We start from the raw sequence: 15,751 nt of genomic DNA, 5'->3' as shown, positions 1-15,751 counted from the left end.
TGAGTTGTGTCATAGCAGCGGTTACGGAAGCTGTTACAATAGCTTGGAATGCAGCAGAGTCCATCTGCAGGATTGGTGTCTTACGGGTGTGCTTGTTCTTTCTGTGGGATGACATTTTCTGTTGCATGATGATAAGCAAGATCGTAAGTAACGATGGTCATTTCTGGTTGTACTCTATAAACTTCGCGTTTTGTCGTATGATTCACAATGTTTCAATCTACATCCCTATGATGTATTTATGGTAGTAGGTAATCGTAGTTTTGGCACGAATATTAAGTCTGTCCATAGAGTATATAGGTTGTTTTGGTTTCGAGATCCTTGAGTATCTAGCGGTTTCGGGGGTTCAGTTGGTCATATAAGTGGACTCGTGCAATAACACGAAATAAGAAGAACAAATAGTTGTTTCATTAGTGAGTACCATCCTAGTACACGAAAGAGAGTCATAATGGATAGTAGTGGGGGGAAAAGCTGATCCTAATTGTGGCGGAAAGTGTCTGGTGGGGGTGCTGATGAAGTGGATGCACTCCGGAGATGAGCTACTTGTCACTAGGTGTCTTGTAGTCGTGCCTCCCAAACTGACTGTCTCGCGTGGAAGTCTCCGATAACTTCCTGTGTTTGTTTCTCATCTCTCTCAACAGCAGCCCACATTTGGTCCGTTTGATTTGGGGTGTCCTGAGCTTGTTTCTCAATATCTCGGGTGCGTCGGACCATGTCTGAGAGGGCCTTGTCAGCTGGTCCCCCATGACTAAGATCGAGAAGACCTCGGTTCATACCGTAGGGCAGTCGTATCCCTTGCTGGCGACTCCATCTCCAATATTGTGTGCCCATGAGGCGTGGGGCCATCGGGGCCCATACGATAAGTTGGTACTTTGGCCATGTATGGAGATTTGATGACCTCAGACTCTGCATCCGAGTCATCATCGTCATTGCCCTCGAGCTCTTCCTCTTCGAGGTTCACCACTGACTCGGCGGGTCCATCTGCAAGTTCTACTTCATGTTCCTCCTCTGGTTCTTCCTCTGAGTCAAGCCACCCTCCCTTTCCCTGACTAGGGAGATAGGGGTTTCCTGGCTAATGATACCCGACCATAGCGTCTGCACGTAAGTGTATAAATACTAGAAACCAATAGCACACCAAATACTCCTATAGTATTTTAAATTTTGTTTAGGTTTGGTTCTATAAGCTCTTTGGATAATTCGGTGGTAAGTTTTTGATTAATTGTCCATCACAATTACTCCCGAGCACATGTTGGTCGTATTTTGAATGAATATAGTTAATCAGGCTACATTCACCCCCAATACGACTACATAACTGCCCGGGTTTAAGCGCCATGTTCAAATCCTCCAAAGACTTTTACTGTTATTGTTGTGTTATTACTCTAAAATGCACACATAGGTATGTATTTTAATTATTATGTTCAGAGTAGTTTAGTCTCATTGTGTTTATAGTTGCATATCTTGTATGATTAGATATGCTAGTTCACTATAAACAATGCTCTGATACCAATCTGTCACACCCCCGAACTAGACGGCGAAAACGTACGTCCGGGGGCTTGAGCGTGACTTTCAACATTGCAGTATCATCACAGAGTGTATAATTGAAACATAACATCATCATCATCACACATGTAATATAACAACATTCATTGTTGACATCGAGTATTGTATTTGAATATTACATGCCAAAATAATTAAAGTCTGATGAAATAGAAATATAACAAAACATCCATTAGTTTGTTCGTCCCAACTTGCTTCAACGGTTTCCTGAGAATACAAGTTAATTTAAAAAGGTCAACATAAAAATGTTGGTGAGTTCATAAGCATGTTTGAGAAAATGATTTGTATAACCTTGTAATCACAAGAAAATCCTGTATTTTCTTAAAATAGTTTAGTATGTTTGTGTCCGATCTTGTATTAATGCATGTGTGTTATTGATTTATAGAATGCCAAAAGTGAATGAAGAGAATGTAAATAAAATGCCCCCAGACAACCCGATGTTGCCTGTAAAAGAAGAAAAGAGAAAGTTGTCGTACCAACCCCGAGGTTGAGTACCAGTGTGAGTAAGTTTCCGAGTAATCCAAGAGAAAAGAGAATGGTCTTCCGCAAACTTCATAACGTTAATTCCTCTAAGTGAGCCGTCATAACCATACTAAATAATGACAATTTCGCCTGTCTTGGCGTTGGTGAACGCCGACGGAAAAATAGAATAAGGTTATCGTCACCCTAGACTGATGTAGTCTAACTGTAGCGAACAGCTCAGGTATGGGGTGTCGTCCCCGTATAGATCTATACACAAAACCCCGCTCTCCCTCCAAGAGACTCTGATTATAACTACATGCTACGATCATACACTCAATAGGTGTCAACCGACAAGTCTCACTAGATCCTTAATCGAATTTTACGCGAAGAGAAACATATAAACTCATTCCGGGCCCAATGAACCATGTATGCGGACCACTGAGTCTCACTGAACACGTAAGTCATTTTCAAGCCCGAAAGAATGAGATTATATAACATGGGCCCAAAATATATGTAAAAGGACAACTAATGCCCATTTCACATGTAAAGTATTTATAGGCCCAAATAGCACGCAAATAGTATCCAAGGTCCGTCGCGCATGTTAATGGGTCAGTGAGGCCCAATAAACAAATAAATAGTATTTAGGACCTATCAAACATATTAATGGCCACTAAGGCCCAATATTATACGAATGGAAAAATTAGTCCGTTTGTTATTTTATTGCTACAATTAGTCAAATTATTTACCAATATTATACGAACAACACACATATTCATGCATATACACATAGATCTACACAAAGCAACTTGTATTCTCCCCAAAAACATAGTAAAAACCGAAAATAGCGGGTATGAACTCACCTTGAGGTTTTGGATTCGGTTTTTGGTGATGATATGAGAAGATTTTCGGCCCTAGCAACACCTTGAAGAAGTTTTCGAACTTAGAGGGTTCTAGGAAGTTAGATCATGAAATAAAGCTATATGAGAAAGAGTTTTTAACATAGGAATGGAAGATACAACTAGTGTATGATAATTTCTTACCAAAAGGGTTGAAACCTTGATGAAAACTCTTGAAATCTTGCTCCAACTCATGAAAATTTAGAGAGGAAAGGAAGTTTCTTGAGTGAGTTATTGAGTTTGTTTGAAAGAAGACAGGGATGGTGGGATGAGTTGTGATTCTCGGCCATAATTAAAAGAGATGGAAGAGAGAGAATCAATAGGTTAATACAAAATGGTTAAGGGTGTAGATGCTTAGTTATATGCGAGTTTCTTTTCCTAGATTACCATTAAATAAAACTTAGGTGGCAAGCTTACAATAATCTTGTTTTCTTCATTTTTTTTTCTTTTGTTATTTGGCCGAGAGGGAGAAAGAAGAGAAGAAAGGAGGAGTGGTTTGGGCCTTTAGTGCTTGATTTTTATATTATGGGGCCCAAATGCGTGGTTCTCGGCCCATTGGGCCCTTTATGAGAGTTCACGGCCCATTAGAAATAAAAGGAATGGAGGTTATGGCCCATTAGGGAAAATGGAATTAGTTGTAGCCCAACTTGGCCCATTAGGAATATCATGAACCATTTTAGGCCCACATGGCCCAAAATGTTAAGTTTTTTGGGTGTGGGTCTATTTAGAGCCCAATTAGGTCTTCTAGGCCCAAAATAGTCAAATTGAAGGCTTATTGGCCCATTAGGCCCAATAAGAAAATCCTAGTTCATATAAATCTTGAACCGGGATTTTTAGGGTTCTCCATCCATATGAGATGTATGGTATTAGGTTTTGAACTCAAATCAAGAGTTTGGATTCAAATGGATGGTTTTGATTAAGCATAGAGTATGATTTTCACTTAGAACACATGCCTTACAACAGATGATGCTTACATGAAAATAGAATTTCTAGCAAAATTGCTAGTTGTGACACTACATACAAGAGAAACACTAGAACCGGACATACATTTAAAATACTATAGGAGTATTTTAGAATCCTACAACATTAAAACAAGAACATTCAGGCCTTAAAGGCTATTCACGGATCGTCTACACTAGATATCTATAGATGGGTCAGTGTGAGTCACACTATACAAGTGTTGCTATAAAATGGTGATTGTTCACTTATATTAGTATACTTCCACTGTAAATCGCTTAATAGAACACTATAACTGTCAGGATAGGATATATCTTGTTCATTGTCACCTGACTCATGACTCCTATAGAGGACTTATCATCATTTTCTCTTAAATAATTTTAGAGAAAGATGGCTCCCAAGAAGTCCAACAGGAAGAAAAACAAACCTCCAACAAATCCACTGCCGCCACCTCCTCAGTACGACCCTGCTATCTTCCAAGCAGCAGTGACAGCCGCAGTGGCTGCCGCTATGTCACAAATTAATGCAAGTGATAACAGAGGGTCGTGTAGTGGTGCCAACCCTTCTACTCAAGGAGACAGTCATTGACACCCGAGGGAGTGTTCATACAAGGACTTCACGAACGTGAAGCCCAAGTACTTCGATGGCACCGGAGGTGTCATTGCTTTAACCCGTTGGTTCGAGAAAACCGAATCAATATTTGAGATTTGTGTGTGCCCCAAGACAAGCAAAGTGATGTTTGCAGCATGCACATTTGCAGACAGAGCTCTCACTTGGTGGAACAGCCAAGTCAAGTCCCTAACTCTTCTGGTAGCCAATGCTATGAGTTGGGATGAATTGAAAAAGCTGATGTTGGATGAATACTGCCCGAGGGGCGAGATGCAGAAACTGGAGCAAAAAAATCTGGAACCTAAAGATGAAGGGTTCCGACATCATTGCTTACACAGCAAGGTTCAGTGACCTGGCTCTACTTTGTCCCGGGATGGTCACCCCGGAGAGCAAGAAAGTGGAGAGGTACATTTGGGGACTAACTCCCCCAACTCAAGGGAATGTTCTAGCTGCCAAACCACTTACCTTCGACAGTGCCAAGTGTATGGCATAGTCATTCATAGATCACGGAGATAGCCAAGACTCCGTAAAAGTCATTCCTGATCAACCTAAGGAGGGTAGCAGCAAGAAAAAGTTCTGGAACAAAAGAAAGGGGCAACCTTCGCAAGAGCCCTCAAAGAAACGGCAAACAGTGGCGGTCCATGCTACTACTATCCCTACTGCCGTGCCTACTACTCAAACACTTCCCATTCGATACGCTGGGAATCTGCCGAAATGTGACAAATGCAATTACCATCATCACGGGCCTTGCCGTGAGATGCAGTGCAGTAATTGCAACAAAAAGGGGTACACAGCCCGTTTCTGCAAGACACCAGCACAACCAACCAACCAGACCCCCGGAGCTGGCGTAGGCCAAGCCTACTATGGGTGTGGGGAGACCGGGCACTACAAGAGGTATTTCCCGAAAGCAAGAAATGCTGGCGACACAGGGAGAGTGCTGACAATGGGTTAGAAGGAAGCAGTAGTTGATCCTACTGTAGTCACGGGTACGTTCCTACTCCATAACTCTTATGCATGCATACTATTTGATAGTGGTGTAGAGAGGAGTTTTGTCAGCCACAAATTCAAACACTTGCTCAAATCCAAATCACAGCCTCTAACCGAAACGTTCACTGTCGAAATGGCTAACGGAAAGAAAGAAAACACTAACGACATATTCATAGGCTGTACTCTCACTTTAAACGACTATTCCTTTCCAATCGAACTTATGCCGGTCTCCATAAAAAGCTTTGATGTCATCATCGGCATGGATTGGTTGATCCCCAATCGTGCTGATATCCTTTGTTATGAAAAAGACATTCGTTTCAATCTGCCAAATGGCGAAGCCCTCGTTATCTATGGTGACAAACCCAGTACGAACCTTCACATCATTTCGTGCATCAAAGCCCAAAAGTACTTGCGAAAGGAGTGTCACGCATTCCTGGCTCATGTAGTCAACGAAAAACAAGAAGTTAAAGACCTCGAGAGCATCCCCGAAGTCTAAAACTTCCCTGATATCTTCCCCGAAGATCTTCCAGGAGTTCCTCCCGAGCGCCAAGTCGAGTTCTGAATCGACTTAATTCCTGGAGCTACCCCCGTAGCCAAATCCCCGTATTGTCTAGCTCCAGCGGAAATGCAATAAAGCCAGCTCAACGAACTACTAGGTAAGGGATTCATTCGACCGAGCTTCTCACCCTAGGGAGCACCGGTCTTGTTTGTTAAGAAAAAGGATGAATCGTTCCGAATGTGCATAGATTACTGCGAACTGAATAAACTTACCATTAAGAACCGATACCCTCTTCCGCGAATAGATGATCTCTTTGATCAACTGCAAGGAGCTAGCTACTTTTCCAAGATAGACCTAAGATCAGGGTATCATTAGTTACGAGTCCATGAGAATGATGTTCCCAAAATAGCATTCCGAACTCGTTATGGTCACTACAAGTTTGTAGTAATGCCCTTTGGTCTAACAAACACACCCACGATATTCATGGATCTAATGAATCGGGTGTGCCGACCCTTCCTAGACAAATTTATGATAGTATTCATAGATGATATACTCATCTACTCACGAAGCAAGGAAGAACATAGCCAGCACTTGAGACAAGTCTTAGAAACCTTAAGGGCGGAAAAGCTCAATGCTAAATTCTCAAAGTGCGAGTTTTGGATAAGGAAGGTAAATTTCCTTGGTCACATGGTCAACGAAGAACTCATATACGTGGATCCCTCCAAAATAAAGGCAATCGAGAACTGGTCAACCCCCATAACGCCAACAGAGATCCGCCAATTTTTAGGGCTTGCTGGCTACCGCAGATTCATACAAAACTTCTCCATAATTGCTAAGCCACTTACTACACTGACCCAAAAGGGTGAAACTTTTAGTTGGGGAGAAAAACAAGACACTGCGTTCCAGAATCTGAAGCAATCCTTGTGCAACGCACCTATCTTGTCTCTTCCAGAAGGGACAGAGGATTTCGTTGTATACTGCGATGCATCCAATCAGGGGCTAGGCTGTGTGCTCATGCAGCGAGGAAAAGTTATTGCTTATGCCTCGAGACAGCTTAAGGCACACGACGTCAACTACACCACTCAGGTCGTAGAGTGAAGGCACTAACCATGACAATCCATTCACATCTGTCCACACAGATCAAAGAGGCTTAGCTAGAAGCCTTGACGCCAGATAACATGGCAGATGAAGCTTTAAAAGGAATGGAGAAGAACTTCGAAATCAAGGGTGACGGGGTTCATTATTTCATGAACCGGATCTGGACACCCAGATTCGGTGGGTACAGAGATGTCGTCATGAATGAAGCCCACAAAACTCGATATTCTGTTCACCCAGGTTCAGATAAGATGTATCTGGATCTCAAGAAACTTTATTGGTGGCCGAACATGAAAGTAGAGATTGCTGCCTACATGGGCAAGTGCCTAACTTGCGCCAAAGTCAAGGTCGAACATCAAAAGCCCTCAAGTTTACTCCAACAGCCAGAGATACCTGAGTAGAAGTGGGAGCGGATTACAATGGACTTCATAACCAAGTTGCCCAAGATGCCGGGTGGTCATGACACCATTTGGGTAATCGTCGATAGATTAACCAAATTTGCCCACTTCCTTCCAATCAAGGAACAGACAAAATGGAGAAGCTAAATAGAACTTACATCCGAGAGATAGTACGACTGCACGGTGTGCCCATATCTATTATCTCAGATAGAGATAGTAAGTTCACCTCGCGATTTTGGCAGTCACTACAGAAGGCTCTTGGAACTAAGCTGGACATGAGCACAACTTATCATCCTCATGTGTGAGTTTGTGAGCCATTTTGAGTAAACTTTGTGTGATTTGAAGCTTGTAGAAGAAGAAGAAGCTAGAGGATTCCAAGAGAAGATTGTAGATCCATAAACAACATTTCATCCTCATCATTTCCTGGTAATCAATCCTCTAACTTGTCTAGTAGTTTCATAGATCTCCTTATTTTCACTTTATTGGGTTTTTGAGTTCAAGAAGCTTGACCCTTGGGATATAGACGTCCCAAGCAAGGATCCCTTCAGATCTAGAGTCATTAAGGGTTGTTATGGCATAAAGGTGCAAACTTTATGCAATTGGAGCCCCCATGCAAGCTCTAAGGTATTATTTTGGCCATTTTAGCCCCAAAAGGCTATGCATGGAAGGAAAGTTAGGAGCTTTACGTGTCCAAATGATTTCTAAGGCCTAGATCTACGTTAGTATGCTTTAGTTTGGAGTATTATGGCGTTTGGACCAAGATCTATGTTCTAGAGAGCTAGGGTTTGAGCTAAACCCATTAAGAAGGACTAATAACGGGTAAAGTTGGAAACTTTACCCTTAAAAGTGTATTTCCAGTATGTAGATGAAGTATGGAGTTTGGATCTGAAGGATAGGAGCTTAATCCATTCAGATGGCTCAAACACACAGAGGAACTCGGCGAGTCCATAGAGGGATTCGACGAGTTGAGTTGGTTTTCCCTGATCCTATACAAGTGGAACTCGACGAGTCTGTGAAGGGATGTGACGAGTTGGCTCATGTTATCACGACTATGAGTAGCATGGGAACCCGGCGAGTCAGGGGGATGACTCGACGAGTTGAGTCAACTCGGATGGTTGACTTTGACTTTGACTGAGCGTTGACTTTGACTTGGACCTTGACCTAGGATGACCCGTGAAGGGGTCTTGATGTAAGGGATGGTATCTAAGAGGTTGTTTTGTATAGGGCGTGAGTAGACCCAGTTGCAGGAGCAGAGACGTTCAACTACTTCACTCGACAGTTGAGGTGAGTTTCCTTCAGTAGGAACAGGTCTATGGCACCAAGGCCAGCCCGTATATGCGATATGTTTAGTAGCCGAGTGTGGGCGGGGCCCGTATCTCATAGATAGCACGATATAGTACAGATTTATATGCTTAGTTATACTTGTTGACTGTGTGATACTTGTATGTGACAACCGTCAAATTTCGGTCAATTCAAAGTCAAACAAAGTCAACAAGTCAAACCGGTCAACTCCAATAACCCTTGTATGTTAGGGTTTACGTTATGTAATCACTATACAATTCGCTATTTTAATGAGAAATCATCATTTGGAAAGTTCATGTGTTTGATTTTCCTTAGCCTTAACAGTGCTAAACAACGAACCAAAGCGATAAAACACTATTGCACAATCATCGGGATTGTGTAGGACACTAAATCATGGCTTAACGGGGCTTACGGACCTTGCGTTTCAAAGCCAAACACTCAAAAAGGTCTCAAAAGAACTCTCTCTCAATCTCTTTCACTCAATCTCTCTCTATTAGAAATCTCTCCCAAATCTCTCTCAAAAGTTCCTTTAACTTTTTGTAATCATTCGGGTCATCACGACCCTTAACCGGGTCAAAAACCACTTGAAACGGGGTAAAAACGGGTAAAATAGCCTTAAGGACCCAAAACCGAAGCTTCAGGACCGAAGCCTCGCATCCGAAGCCTCGGACCGAAGCCTCGCATCCGAAGTGCTCGGGACCGAAGCCTCGCACCGAAGCCTCAGGTCCGAAGCCTCAGGTCCGAACCTCGGCCCAGGACCGAGCAACTTCGCAGATTCAGCCTTTTTTCCCGGTTTTCGACTACGACTTCGTTTTAACTCCGTTTTTCATTATTTTAACGTGGGATTTTCACCCAAAACTTTATTTTATAAACTAAGGCCCCAAAATATATAAATCTCCAGGGTTTTTATAAAATATATTAAAAGAATTAGAGGTTGAACTAATTATTGAGGGAATATTTGCTTTTCCTTAATTTATGGCAAAAGCAAACCACCACCACCTCACTCTATGATTAGCCACTCTTTCCCACTACCCCTTGTCTCCTTAGTGGACCTTTACACCCAATCTCCAGCTCTTCCCACGTTCTAAGAGCTGGAGGATTGATCCTCTCTCCTCATTCTCCATAAAACTCTTTCATTCTACACTTAGCAACCAAGAACACTCTCCAAAATTCTCTCATCTTTTCTCTCAACTTCAAGAACTTCAAGGCTTTCTCCAGGGATTTCTTTCTTCAATTAGTAAGTATCTTCATCATTCACATAATTATTAAACTCCATTCTACTCAAATCATTGATATCTTACACAAGTTCCATCTTATTCGGTGTTAGATTCTCGAATCATCAAGACATCTTCTTAGTGTTCTTGGGTTGAACACTTCCTCTCTCTCACTTTCATCTACTGAAACCACATAAGGTGAGTTCATAACCCTACATTTACATGTTTTTCTTAAGTTTTAAGGGGGGAATACAAGTAAAATCATCAAGAACACAATTAAACTTTTTCTAACAGATTACATCAGAAAAGATGGACGTTAATCACGGACTGTTTTGGTCAACTTAAATATTTTAGTTTTCAAAACTGTTCCAGATGCAAGTAGTTCAAACTCTTAGCTTTAAAATGGCTACTTGCACATCTCCATATGAGTTTTCTACAATTTATGGTGATTTTTACAAAACTGCCTGTCATTTCAGAGGCAAACCCGGACCAGTCTGTGATTATGAACATTTTCACCTCTGTTAGAGATCACTAAAAATCATGATAAAATTTACGAACAAACTAGACTCATATTCCAAACTCTTAAAATTTGCGGATTTGGATTTAGAGCTTTGATGATTTTTCTATAAATTTTCTAAGAACAGTAACAGAAACTGTTTTCAAAGAAAAGTTGCTGTTAATTTCATTTCACCTTGTAACATGTTGAGCAAGGTGTATATCTTTATGTAATTATATGTTATTGCAATATATGACATTTTATCTTAATATTTAGACACACATCAGTGTACAAATGGATTTGGTCATATAAAATATAAAGAATAAAAAGTGATTATAATCAAAGTACAATCGATACATTCAAACATTTAATAAACTATTTTGAATATAGTTTGCATATATTACCACGTACTATCCTTGGTTGATAAACTATAATATGTATAGTTTATGATACATTACATAACACATACATTTAAAAAGGGTACATTTATACAAAGGATATTTTCATTAAGCAAGGTACGGCCATACGGTACCAAGTTTTCATAACACGTAATTCCGTTAATGACTTTGTGAGACATTTACTTCAAATTACTATTAAGTCCTGTATTGTAACCAGAGTCTCCTTGAGGGAGAGCGTGATACTTGTGTATAGATCTATATTGGGTTTGACAAACCCACACCTAAACTGCATGCAACAGTTAGACCGATAGGTCTGGGGTGACAAATGTCATAACATTTACGACGCCTGAAGAACGTCGTTTTAGGCAACCTTGGTCATAGTATGGTTATAATAAACTCACATAAAGTACTAATAAACATTGGAATTTACGGGAACTTCATTAAAATTTAACGAGTTTATGTCGATTTAAACTTGCATTGTTTTACTATAAATATGACAAATTACTTGTACATTTCGGTCTTTGGGTTTTAAGACTACATTTACACATTAAGGAAAATATTGGATTTTCTAACACAAATACTACTTTTACAAACGAAAGGCTTTTAATAATACCAAACAAAAGCTTATGAACTCACCAACCTTTGTGTTGACACTTTTTCAAACAACTTGTATTCTCAGGAAATCATTAAACAGGTAATCAAGTGCTTTTGAGGATGGGACGCTAAGGCGTCTACTATTTCATATTTTATCAACATATTGTAATTGATTCGTAAACATGTAATTCATACAATGATGTAACTTTTTCAATTATATATATGTTGGTTGTGTTTGCTTGAATTACTATTACAATTGTTGTTATGATACTATACATGAAGTCCTCCACCCCCGGACGTTTCCGCCATCCTTGGTTTGGGGGTGTGACATTGTATGTTAGTTGTATGACTAGCCGAGTATGGGTGGGGTCCGGGTCTCCTAGTAGCTGAGTGTGGGCGGCGCCCGTATCTCATAGTAGCTGAGTGTGGGCGAGACCCGTATCTCATAGTAGCTGAGTGTGGGCGGGGCCCGTATCTCATTGAGTGTGGGCGGGGCCCGTATCTCCTAGTTACATGTTTTGTGTATGTTATGTGGTAGTTTTGGGAGACTCACTAAGCTTCGTGCTTACAGTTTAAAGTTTTGGTTTTAGGTACTTCTGGTAGCAAGGGGAAATGCTCAGGATGATTGCGGTGCACACACCATTTGTTTAGCCTGGGATGTTTTTACTCTGATATGTTAGACAGATTTTTATGATATTTTCAGATACATGATCTACGGTTTTATATGATGTTTGGATAATTATGGTTTTATCAATGATTTAAAATGAAATTTTTGGACCATATTTTTGGGATGTTACAAGTTAGTATCAGAGCCTTGGTTTGAGGGATTCGAGCACACTCTCGGGTGTGTCTGAACTCAAACTAAGGACTTGGTATGGAAATTTTCTAAAGAAAATCATTTTAAAGAACTTTGAAAATAGCAAAGAATTTGAAAGGAGAAAAGGGTGTGGTGCATGCAATCAGTCGAGCTCAAGTAAGTACTCCCAAATTACCCATACAAGTTTATGTTATGATATGATTATGAGAACAACATGCTAGATTAGGGCTAAGGATCTAGGAAGGATGCCTTGTATGCATGTTATATGTATATGAGAACTACATGCTAATTTAGGGCTAAGGATCTAGGAAGGATGCCTTATATGCCTGTTGTATGAGCTTATTGAACTGTATGCTAGTATTGATTAGTCAGTAATATGATGGTCTGAGTAGGATATGCTTGATAATGTTACTCAATGCTCGAATGTTGCTTGCTTTGTGTTTTTAGGAGTTGTAGTTATCTCTAACTAACTAGTAAATGAATATGTTAAGTTACATACTACGAGGACTAAATTATTTCAGAAGGTTAGGTTTAGCTCTATTTTGCAGCTCTCGTCTGAATCTAACCATTATATGGTAGGACCACTCATTTGAAGAATTATCTAGTCTTAGTGATATGTAATGGTATTCGCGAGCTAGTTAGGGGGAGATAGCAGGGACTTCTTATGCAACTGATGGTGGAGAGTAGGTTGGTGATTACCCTAGGACAAGCCTAGGATGAGATTAGCATGAGATCAGCAGTTGTAGTAGAAGGGACTTGGTGGAGTCGAGGAAGTTCTTGAGGAAAGTACAGATAGATGTGGAAGGTAGTATATTTCTGTACTACTGAAAGCAGAGGATCTGTACTCGAATCAAGGAAGGCTGAGATGAATCCAGGGAACTTGTAGTGTGTGTGATCCCTCAAGTTATGATGAGTATTCTGATGTTTGTTATGGTGTATTTTCAGAATGGTGACGCTACGCACTAGACCAGTCGGCACTTCGGTAGCCAGAAAGGGATCAGGCTCGGGCTCTGGAGTCGGGTAGCTCGACGAGCAGACGAGAGACTTCATATCGTCTGAGGTCATGCACAGTATTTTAGACCAGACCCCCGTGATCTTTGGTACGATCAAGGAGGGTATCTTGGAGCTTTTGGATGACAGACTGAGTGCATTCCGCACTGAGGTGGCGGCCATGATGGGTCACGCAAACTGACTTTCAGGGAGTTCCGAGCTTGCGGAGCTCCAGATTACCATGGGGATCGGGACCCTATTGCTAGCAGCAGATGGTTGGCTGATGTCGCCAACGCAATGTGTACGAGCCGACGTCCCGAAGGGGACAAGGTCCGATTGGCCTCCTGTCCCCTGAAGGACAGAGCACGCGACTGGTGGGAGGAGGTCGGACGAGCCATTGGAGATGATGCAGTTCTAGATGCGATGACCTGGAGTGATTTCTTGGCCAGGTCCAGGCCGAGTTTTCACCTATGATTGAGGTGCAGCAGCTTGCTACGGAGTTCCAGGATCTCGAGCAGACGCCTGAGACAGTGGCGGAGATCACCACCAAGTTTAGAGAGAGGTCTCTTCTCGTTCCGCAGTATGTGGCAGACGAGGAGATGAAAAAGGCCTGATATTATGAGATGTTGTGGAGTGATATCCGCCAGTTTGTGAGCCGATCCAGCTGCAAGACGCCGGTGGATATGATTGCTAGGGCTCGTGAGAGAGAGATCGATTTAGAGATGGAGAGGAAGAGGAAGCCAGCGGCGGTGTCTGGCCTGGAGGGCTCGGGCAAAAAGCCCAAGGTAGATTCCCGAAGGAAGGGCCAGCAGGGCCGAGATCGCTGCGGCAAGTGTGGTGGGATGCAAGAGAGCGACGGTTTCGATTGGTTGAGTTTTGCAGCTGGAAATAGAGTGGTAGATTCATGGATTGGAATTTCATCATCTTTGACAAGGGTTGTGTCCTTTCAGTTTTCTGAGTTCGAAGGAATGGGCAGACTTCTGACCTCAGGGTCAGGTTGTATTTCCAGCTCGAATTCAGTTGGTCGCAGGGATTGGCGGTAGTATTTCAACGCTGGTAAGCGCAGGTGGGTCGAGGTGGCATGAGTATCTTGCGATGCAAGTTAGGTACCATATCCTCAGGTAGGCCGGGTGTCGGATTATCATTTGGATTGAAAACAGGGAATTAGTTCATATCACCTGGGATCGAAGGGGAGTTTTCTTGCATGCCTAAGGTTGGCCAGGGTAACTCAGGAGGAAGAAGTCAGGATTTCTCCGAATGCCTTTGAGAGTGTGACATCTCCTGTATTTTTCGGGGTTGTAACGAGAATTGTATTCTGTTGGAATTTTGCTGGATTGGGTGAGTTAGATCCCGGGTTGACTTTTTGCTATTTGTGGGTTACTGAGGGTCGTTATATGCCATTCTGCATGTCAGAAGTTTTCAGCCGGAATTCAGGTTTCTCTTGGGTTCGATTGATCTGTATCGGGAGGACCATCTTGAGTACGTCATTCATTCCATGGTCAGGAATGATCGTACCCGGTTGAGTCGGTTTGAGTTGTGAGTTGGTTTCAAATCAATGGATGGTAGTTAGAACCCTAAGTGGGGGAGAATTGGGAATTCTCAAGTTGAGCGTCAGTCATTGAAGGTTTTATCAGTTGCTGTTCGGACTGCTGTTTCGGATTTGTTAGGTAGATATTGATCGGTGGACCTCTCCAGAAGAGGGTATGTTCAGCTCCAGGTGGGTTTGTGATTCTCTGGTTTAGGTGTCAGGATGTCCTCGACCATTGGTCATTGAGTTCTTCTTTCAGAGGAATTATCGGAAGGGTTCAAGAGACGGCAGTTAAGAAGCGAGGAATGTGACACCAATTCCCCTATGCAATATATTATGTTCCCTAGTTCTTGGGGTATGTTTACCCTCTATGGTGAAGTGGAATTCCTTATATATAGCCTCCGGATTGGGCCAAGAATTTGGCCATTATCCTATCCTCGGGTAGGGTGCGACCATGGATTCGTAAAGTCTTGCTTGGGTAGTAGCTTGTTCTATAAGTGACTCGTACATGGTAGGGTTACAACATAGTGGAGCACGTTCAGTGTTGTGTGGGATGGTGATTAGGTCCCCATGAGGCAGTGAAAGGAGGGGAGTATCTTTAGGACCCATATGGTTAGGCAAGCAATGTAATACCGACAAGGTTGGTATGAGATCAGGAGCATTCCAGTCATGGGCTATGGGCCTAATGGTCGGGATTATTCATTTAATCTATTTGTGATACTCTCGGTAGTGACGCTTTGATGGGGATCGGAGAACCCATAAATCAGTTGGTTTGAATAGGAAACGGTCAAGGGCCGCTGGGAGTGCCAGTCAAGTATTAGAATGAATCTGTGGAATGTTGCTCCGTATTTCTGTTTGTTCGCAAGTTGTTGTTAGGGATCGGATGAAAAGCAGAAGTTCTTGGTTTGATCACCTTCTTTCGTCGGTTCGAAGGTTGGTAATGGCATGGCAGAGA

The sequence above is a fragment of the Lactuca virosa genome, chromosome 6 (assembly GCF_052849685.1).
Source record: "Lactuca virosa cultivar CGN04683 chromosome 6, Lactuca_virosa_CGN04683_v6, whole genome shotgun sequence".
Taxonomy (NCBI): Eukaryota; Viridiplantae; Streptophyta; class Magnoliopsida; order Asterales; family Asteraceae; genus Lactuca; species Lactuca virosa.
The sequence above is the reverse complement of the archived record's forward strand: the minus strand, read 5'-3'. Positions refer to the sequence as shown.